The following is a 9720-nucleotide window of genomic DNA, read 5'->3' as shown; positions in this document are numbered from 1 at the left end:
TGTGGGTGCTGCCATCCCTGGGCTGGTGGTCCTGGGTTTCATAAGAAAGCAGGCTGAGAAAGCCACGGGAAGCAAGCAGCACCCCTCCATGGCCTCTGCATCAGTTCTCGCCTCCAGGTTCTAGCTCTACTTAAATTTCCATTCTGACTTCCTGCAAAGATGGGCTGTGATCTGGAAGGTAAGCCAAATGATCCCTCTCCTCCCCAACTTGCTTTTTGCTCATGGTGTTTCAAACAGCAATAGAAACCGTAACTAAGACAGTGTGCTTTGGAGATAGTTAAAGCTGTAAGTGCTATGTAGCGGCAATATCAAACTGAAGTAACCATCTTTTCCAGTTTTGTTGAACAGGGAAACTAGGAATTCTGTAAGACTGAGAAAATGTAGAACATTTAGGATAAATGTTCACATATCAAAATATGTTTCAGAAAAATACATATTGGAGCTATAGAATATTACAATAGTCTAGTATTGTAATAGTATTATAGGGTTCCCATGTTCTAAGATTCAGGAGCATGATGTCTGTGGGTATATCTTGGTTTTCAATGTTTAGTACATAATTTATTGTCTGGTTACATCCCCCGTACATCATCCCACAGGGTCCAGGGTAACCTTCCCCAATAGGCAATCTGTGAAGGATGTATATTTAAAATACATAGGTGTGACAAAATTGTGGGAAGAGTGAATACCTGTAGTTGGTACATGTGCTATCCAGGACATCTCAGTCCAATTACCATTAAAAGGCTGGATGGTATTAAATTTATAAGAAGACAGTTATCAAGCTAGTAATTAAATTGTCATCGTTAAGTCCAAAGGATCCCACCAAAACATTTGCTTTTTATTAAGCACCTTAGGGCCTTGTTATAGGTTACAATAGAATCATCTGGAGTATAGCAATAAGTTACATTGAATTCCATTGAAGTGACCTGTGATAATTATTGTAGCTGAATATAGATGAATTTTCAGTTAGACTAGCCAATTCTCATACCATTTATGGCACAGAGTCAGAGTGCCATAAATTTGAATACTTTAATCCATGAAGCCACATACTGTGTGGCTCCTTTTAATGTAGTTGGGGTGTAATCTGAGTTTTAATGGATGAAGGATTCATTACATGATCATTTCATATGAAATTTGGTTGTTGGGGCTCTGAGGTCAGTAATCATCAGATTTTGTTCCCTGCTCTAGTTGGTATTATCTGGGTTGTTTTGAACCCCAGCCTCAGGTTTTAGTTCAAATAAATTTGGTTTTATTAGGCACTGTAAGTTTATTTATATAATAGTGGATATACATATGACATTGCCATTTGCCTGATTGATAGTTCAAAACCCTTTCAACCAAATTAGTGTACATTTTCCATACTGGATGTGTGACGTCTGTCCTAGCCTTGACAAAAACATTAACTGTGATGTTATGTCCCTTGGAATGATGCAAAATTTAGTTAAGATGCATGTATCATTGTAGTACCACCCTGTACCACTAGAGGGTGTCCATTCCCCAAATATGTTCCCTCTATGTTGGACTGTGATTTTAGAGTTGAGATATTCTGCATAAGTTGACCAGTCTTCCATAGATTAATTGCTTCAAATACTAGCAAATTGCCTCCCAAAGTGTAGGGAGTCTTGTTTTATCTCTAAGTATACTTAAATTAATTCAAAGTTGGACAATATAGAGGTGTAGTTTTGGGTTTCTGATGTGCAATAATGTGAAATCATGTGGCAAGATTTTAGAAAAGTGAGTACCTAGGTTTGCTTTAGACTTCTTTGTTGTGAGTTTACTAGTATCAGTGGGAAGTTGTAAGATGTACATCGACATGAGCTTAGACAGGGTCTCATTTGGTATTACTAAGTTAGAGACATTCAGAGGTCACAGTAAAAGAGCGATCCTAATTAATTGAAATACCAGTACATCCTGTGATAAAATTTGAGAAGATGAGGAAAATCTGAAGAGAAAGAGATGTAATGTTTGGCACTTGTACAAATTACAAAATTTCAAATTAAATTAAGTTTTAATTAAACTTTGAAATGCTGAGTTTCCATTCTGCATGGAGAAGAAAGTTTATAAATACTCATGGAGTATTGATCAGAGGACTCTGGAGTGAAGTTCATGGGAAGACAAAGCTTGGATTTGTGAATTCATGTGAAGATTGTGCTTTAAAAGAAGGCACCTAAGAATAGAAGTAGGAGTCCTGAGCATCATTCTGAGATAGACCATGGGCAATATGTGTGTAGTTAGAGTTTTCCTGCCTGGCCCAGTCAGGACAAATCTCTCTTACTTGCCAGTCCCACAGTCGCTTAGACCCAAATAAGAAAGCACACAGAAACTTATATTGTTTAGAAGCTGTATGGCCGTGGCAGGCTTCTTGTTATCTGCTTCTTCTATCTTAAATTAACCCATTTCTGTTAGTCTATACTTTGCCACATGGCTTGCGGCTTACCAGTGTCTTTACATGTTGCTTCTCATGGCGGCGGCTGGTGGAGTCTCTCTCCAGCCTTCTACTTCCCAGAATTCTCTTCTCTCTTGTCCCGCCTATACTTCCTGCCTGGCCACTGGCCAATCAGAACTTTATTTACACAGAGCGATATCCACAGCGCTTCCCCTTTTCTTTTTTTTAAAGGAAGGTTTTAACTTTTACATAGTACAATTACATATAACAAAACAATTATCAAGCAAGAATTATAGTTACAATATTAAAGAAGATATCCTATCTATCATATTTGTGAGTCTAAAGTTTTATATCTAACTTATCTTGTATCATAACTGAAAATTATAACCATCTAGTCTTCAACCACATCAAAGACCTCAGAAGGATATAATATTACCTGAGAACCAGGAGAAGGATGCAAGCATTTTTCGGGAGTTTTCCAAGAGTAGACAGAGACAGCTGGCAGCCTGGACAGTCACCTAATGTTCCTTTGTAAAGTTGGGGCATTTGTCTTCAGCCCACAGGGCTAGAGTCTCTTGGTCACTTTTCTTAGTGTCCTGTAGAATGTCTGGCAGTTTCCTCTATGAAGCAGGAACCTGAAGGACCATTTTTTCAAGCAAAGTTCAGTGGTCACCTTTCTATGGGTCCTGCATGTCCAGTTAATCAAGCAGTCCAGGTAAGAACAGTTTCTTGCCCAAATGGCTATTTTTGCCAAGGTGAAGATAAGATATGAAGTGTCTTCAATGCCCATCCTCGTCTCTGAAGTAAATCGGTGCTGCCAGGAGCAGACATGTCTCACTGTCCAGAAGGTCTAAATTTTAAAAATATTTTAAATGCCATATTCTGAAGGTCTTTGAAGTGTTTGAAGATTACCTGTCTATCTGAAATATCTCTATGTATACCCAGAAGACTTAACTAACATGGCTATGAGTATGATTATCACAGATGATTAATTATTAATCTATTTTTTATTATCCATTACAATTTTAAATGAGCTATACAAACATAATACCTTAAACATGAGTAGAAATATATACATAGTATAACAAAATTAACTTTAAGTTTGTATCAATAGACTAAAATCTATACCAATGTAAAACATTTTAAATGAGCTGTCGCTCTTTTAGAAGTAAGTTCCCTAATCTACCCTTTCATCCTATCATATCTATATCATATCCCCTTTTTATCTTTAGAAAGAGATTGCATTTATAATCAACCTGTTTTAAATAAAATAGTGGTTTTTCTATGTCTCATACCAGAGGGCTCTTCTGATTTGGGACACAAGAAGCTCTTAACCTTTTATTTTAACAATGTGCTTGGGTTTAGAGAAGGAGTGAGCCAATTCCATCTCCAAAGCCAGCTGGGAATTTGGGCGTAGTTTTTCTTACTACTTCCTGCTGGAGGGGGGCTCTGTATCTTATGGGGATACAAAGAAAATTTTAGGATTATGGAGTAGTCCATTAGGGTGAACCTCTGAGCCAGTTGCCTTGAAACCATTCTGGATGTTGGATCATCTGGGCCATGGTGTCATCGGAGACCTTTCAGGTGGTCTTGGCTGATCAAACCTGATGTATCTTAATCTGGAACAAATCCACAGCCTCTGGCTTTCTGTGGAAACAAAAGCAGAGACTCCTTTCCAAAGCAACATATCCTTATATACAAATTTTGAAGTCAAGGTGTCTTTAAAATTTACATATTTGTTTAACTCAACAGCTTCTATGATCAAATCTTTTTTTGTAGTTAAAAATCCCAAAGACAATATAAACCAGATTCTCTGTGTAATACCCATCTTTGTAAAACTGAAGCGCCTCTGTGGCTGCTGGCTCTGCCCACCTCAGCTTCCCAACATGGCGGTGGTACAGTTTACCGCCAGCTCTGGGTCTGGAGCCATGTGTACCATCAACTATCAGAAGGAGTTCTATCAAAGCAGCGCATAGCCCAGAAATCTTTTTTTTTTTTTTTTTTTTAACTAGCAAAGGCTAAATCCACCACGCAGCAGAGTAAAGTGTCGCTTATAGACTCCTCATTCCCGCCACACTGCAGGTCAGATGCACATGCCAGGAACCTGCCACAGTAGCTCAAACAGGCAGGCTGCTGCTAACTTGAGAGAGACAATTAGGAAGCTGTTTTTAGCTCCGTCTTAGAATCTTTTTTCTCAGGTTTTAGGTGGAAACTCTTGCCAACACGTTGGGCGCCATTTGTAGTTAGAGTTTTCCTGCCTGGCCCAGTCAGGACAAATCTCTCTTACTTGCCAGTCCCACAGTCGCTTAGACCCAAACAAGAAAGCACACAGAAACTTATATTGTTTAGAAGCTGTATGGCCGTGGCAGGCTTCTTGTTATCTGCTTCTTCTATCTTAAATTAACCCATTTCTGTTAGTCTATACTTTGCCACATGGCTTGCGGCTTACCAGTGTCTTTACATGTTGCTTCTCATGGCGGCGGCTGGTGGAGTCTCTCTCCAGCCTTCTACTTCCCAGAATTCTCTTCTCTCTTGTCCCGCCTATACTTCCTGCCTGGCCACTGGCCAATCAGAACTTTATTTACACAGAGCGATATCCACAGCATATGTGGGCACAGAGTGCCTAGAACACACCAATACTCCATTGCTTTTGAGGATAAGTAATGGATGGACAAGTCCAGGCTTGTTCAGGTTGAAGGCATCTACAGATTAGTTCCTGAGATTTCTCCAGATGTGGCCATTCTCAGGTGCACAGGGGGACTGAAAGTCTGGCTATAACATTTCAATGCAAGATGTGCTGTGGTTTGTATGCCTCTCATAACTTCAGTTTTTGGGCTGACATTGACAACTAAATATATTTTTCTTCAAGGGTGCTGGAAAATGCAAAGATCTGCTCAATCCAAAATGAATGGCAGTGGTATTTATAAAGATGAACAGGACATAGGTACTGGAGAGGGACAGCACACACCAATGCACACGAGGACACACAATATAATGGGAACTTCTCAGGGGAAGACACTCTTAAGGAGACAGAAATGAAATGACCCCATCATTCATCATCCTTGAGCTCCATGAAAGGGATACTGCCTAGAAATGCGAAATGGTGAGGAAGGAAATTACTATTGAACTGAGTAAAATGTCTTAATTGAATGGGATTAATGTGAGAGCAGGCAAACTGGATGGTGAAGATGAGAAGTAGAGAATTAATGTGGAAAGTGCCCAAAAGGGCATATTCAGATGAAAGTCCGATACCATCAGCATAGGAAGACAAACACATAAAATTTCTCAAGTGGACACTAATTCTATTTTGAAAATACTAAGGAAAATACATTGTAGTACCTACTGGCCACTACTCTGGGGCACTCAAGATTATGTTAACCTCTGGGCCTTTTACCTGTTTGAAATGAATGGGAGGAGCATATGCAAACAAAACATTCTGTTCTCTAATAAACAGCTCAGCTGCTGTTTCTACAGCAGAGAGAGAGAGAGAGAGAGAGAGAGAGAGGCAGGCCAGTATTTCTGAGGTCTCCCTAGCCTCCTGTTGTTCACTGGATTAATTCAGAAGACGTACCATGAAGTTTGGGCAGAGCTGGGTTCTTGCTTTGACAATTTTGAATGGTAATCTAATGGGAAAGTAGAGGATCTAGTGCATGCATTTGTGTGTGTGTGTGTGTGTGTGTGTGTGTGTGTGTGTGTGTGTGTGTGTGTGTGTGTGTGTGTGTGTGTGTGTATAGAGAGAGAGAGAGAGAGAGAGAGAGAGAGAGAGCATCTCTTAAGCACACCATTGTTACGTTCACAGGTGTGCACTGTGAAGTACATCTGGTGCAGTCTGGAGGAGGCTTTGTTCAGCCAGGAGGTTCCCTGAGGCTCTATTGTGAAGGGTCTGGGTTCACCTTCAGTGACTTCTACATACACTGGCATCGCCAGGCTCCAGGAAAGAGTCTGGAGTGGGTGGGTTTCATTAGAGACAAACCCAGGGGGCACACAACAGAGTATGCTGCATCTGTGAAATAGAGATTCACCATTTCAAGAGATGATTCCAAGAACACTGCCTACCTATACATGAGCAGTATGAGAGCTGAGGACACGACGATGTATTACTGTGCCAGAGAAAGAGACCCAGTGAGTAGAAGGTAGTGTGAGCCCAGACAAAAACCTCCCTCAAGTGGTGCTCACCACCAGTGAATGCTCAGAACCAGCAGGGGGCACTCAGGACTAGCTGTAGCCACAGGTGGGGCAGGAAGTGGATTTAAGTTTCATGACTTTTGTATGCTAGAGTCATAAGTTTATGAACTGTTTTTGCATTTTTGCTATTACAATGCATTTTTATTATTTGTGTATTCAGTCAAAGAAAAAGTAAGATGCAAAATACATTGTAAGGGGAGAATATGCATTTTATGCACTAGTAATTTCTGATAATGTTAATCTATATGTCTATATTTATTTACAGAAATCTATCAACATCTACTAAATTACTCAGATAGTACATAATCTTTATGTATGGATTATATCCATATATCTATAAATAGATATTTAAATAAATATATGAATAAAGTTATAGGCTTTTTAGATAACTTATACAACTATTATTTAAATTTTTCCTAAACAATAAAATTTAATGTTTAAATAAACATAAATTATCTGACTCATACAGAACTTTATTCTGTGACTTCTCTCTATGCAAGTTTATTCAAATATTCCACTTTAATAGTGTTTTTTACACTGTGAAAATATGCATTTTTTTGTTTTAAATGTGCCTATGTCATTTAAAGTGATGGATACATTAATAATCTTGATGTAACCATTCAATATTGTACCCATAAACCTCAAGATCACTTTTTTAACCCAATAAACATATAACAGTTTGCTGAAAGTTTACAATATTTTCTTAACTACCAGTCATATTGGTCTCTTCTCAAGACATGGTTTTCACCTGTCTGTTTTCTAAAACTTCTCAGACCTTCCTGAGTATGTATGTGAAAATATATATATATATATATATATATATATATATATATATATATATTCTACATATAGAGAAACACACACACACACACACACACACACACACACACACACACACATTCTAATCTCCTGAACCTTGCAAAGTCTACATGAGTACCAGGAGTTGGTGTCCACCATGCCAACTAGGTTGAGTTATTTTTCTTGTATTGGGTAACACCACTAGAAACAACATTTGCTCACTTCCTGTCCCTACCAAAAAGCTTTAACTTTATGTTAATCACATTCTGGAAGAGAAATTAGAAGATTTTATAAATAGGTATATTTTTTTTTCCTAGAGAATAAGTAATGAATAAGTGCAATGTTGCGAGTGTAACCAAACACTTTCTGATTGCGTTTAACACCCCATCAACATGCCTGGTAACATAAATCTGGCCTAGAACTCATGGTTGAGTACCTCAGAGTCCCTGGGTAACTTGTTAATATTATTTTTACTAAATGGACATATTATCAAACTGATCTCTAAGTTTGTATCTCTCTACCTGTAGATTGGTGAAATTGATGATGATTAATATAAAAACTCACAACTGGCCAGCATGCACTGCACATATGTGCACACACACACACACACACACACACACACACACACACCATGAAGCAATAATAATTATAGACAAGGTTAAAAATTTGAAAGTGAGGTGGACAAGATTGGAGTCAAAGGAAGCAGGAGTAGAAGTGATGTAAATAGAGTTTTCATGTATGAAATTCTCAAAAATGTTTAAAAAGATGAGAACATATGTAAATGGTATTGGCCATAGTGTCAGGTCTGCCAGTGGGAGATGCCTCTAGGACAAACAACTCCAGTCTGTCAGACTTCTAGTCCAGCCAACATAATAAATACCTAGTTGTAATAGTCTTGGGATACACGCTGAATTCAACTTGAATCACATCAAATGTGGACCTCGATCTTAAGGCTTCATACTGGATATGATGGTCTGTACATCAGGGTTTATTACACTGTGGTATCTTTGGTAGGTAAAAATATGACATAGAGAACCTGGTTGATCAATCCATTATTACCTTATCTATAGCCTGCCAAAATCATAGAATGTATAAACACATGCAAATAACTGTAGATTAAAGAGTAAAGATTGTAGATGCAGGCTAGAAAGAATGGAATAAATTTTGATTGTTTTTTATATGGGCAAGAAAGAGCTAATCACACAAATACATCCATAGCCTGCTCCAGAGAGAACTCTGTGGAAGGAATTCTCCTGACTTGCGTTTGTGGTGGAGTCATAATCCATACTGTTCCTGAGTTTGCCATAAATCAACTCCATTAGCTGAAAAGTCTGATATATCATTAAATAAAATATTAAAATGAAGTACAGGAATGAAACAGAAAATGATAAGGCCCTCAGTCAAATCTGATATGTTTACTGACATTTAAATACAACTCATCTCCTTCCAAAACATAGAAATAGGAGAGAAAGAAATGATGAGAGAGAGAGAGAGAGAGAGAGAGAGAGAGAGAGAGAGAGAGAGAGAATGAGAATAGGAGAATAGAGAATGCTGGGGAGTTCTGATATTTGACATGCTAAATGTCCCTGCAGAACCTGATGTTTATTTTTCTGATTCCAGACACCTTTGGGTCCTGTAACTCTAATCACAGACTTCTTATAGTAGATGGACTTCAATGGGTACGGAGCTTGGTAGCCTGACTTCAGCAGGTTCATAGAGTTCAGGGATGACCAGATTTGACCTCATCTAGTTACCTTGGTGCCTTGTGTATAACCTCTCACTTAGTCATTCTGACACATACCAAGATGAGATCACTTAAGCAACTCCTTTGATAATCAACACCATTTTATCCAGTCCTTGCAGCTAAACTTCATGTAAATATTCCTCTAAGAAGAGTCATAAAAACCCTAATATCCCAATAAGCTCTGAAGAAGATGAAAAACATACCCACTTAAACAAATGTATAAGACACGATGAAGCAATATATATAAAAACAATGACACAACCATCACCCAAGATCCAATGCCAAGCAGCCAGTTCCTCTATGAGGGAATGCAAAATTACAGAAACAGCTGAAATGTCTCAGAAAGAATTCAGAGTCATACTATTCAAAAGAACTAACAATCACACAGAAGTGCCAAACAGACATGTGAATTAAGAAACTATATCCAAGATCTTGACAAGACAGCCTCCAAAGTGAATGAAACATTTAATACATTTATTAACAAATTTAATAAAACATTAAATAAGTTTGAGGGCAGAGCTCAAAATATGGAGGAAAAATAGCAAAGAGATTAAAACATTTAAAAACCATTATAAAGATGCTTGAAATGAAGGAGATGATCAGCCAAATA

The sequence above is a fragment of the Onychomys torridus genome, chromosome 14, assembly GCF_903995425.1.
Source record: "Onychomys torridus chromosome 14, mOncTor1.1, whole genome shotgun sequence".
Lineage (NCBI taxonomy): Eukaryota > Metazoa > Chordata > Mammalia > Rodentia > Cricetidae > Onychomys > Onychomys torridus.
The sequence above is the reverse complement of the archived record's forward strand: the minus strand, read 5'-3'. Positions refer to the sequence as shown.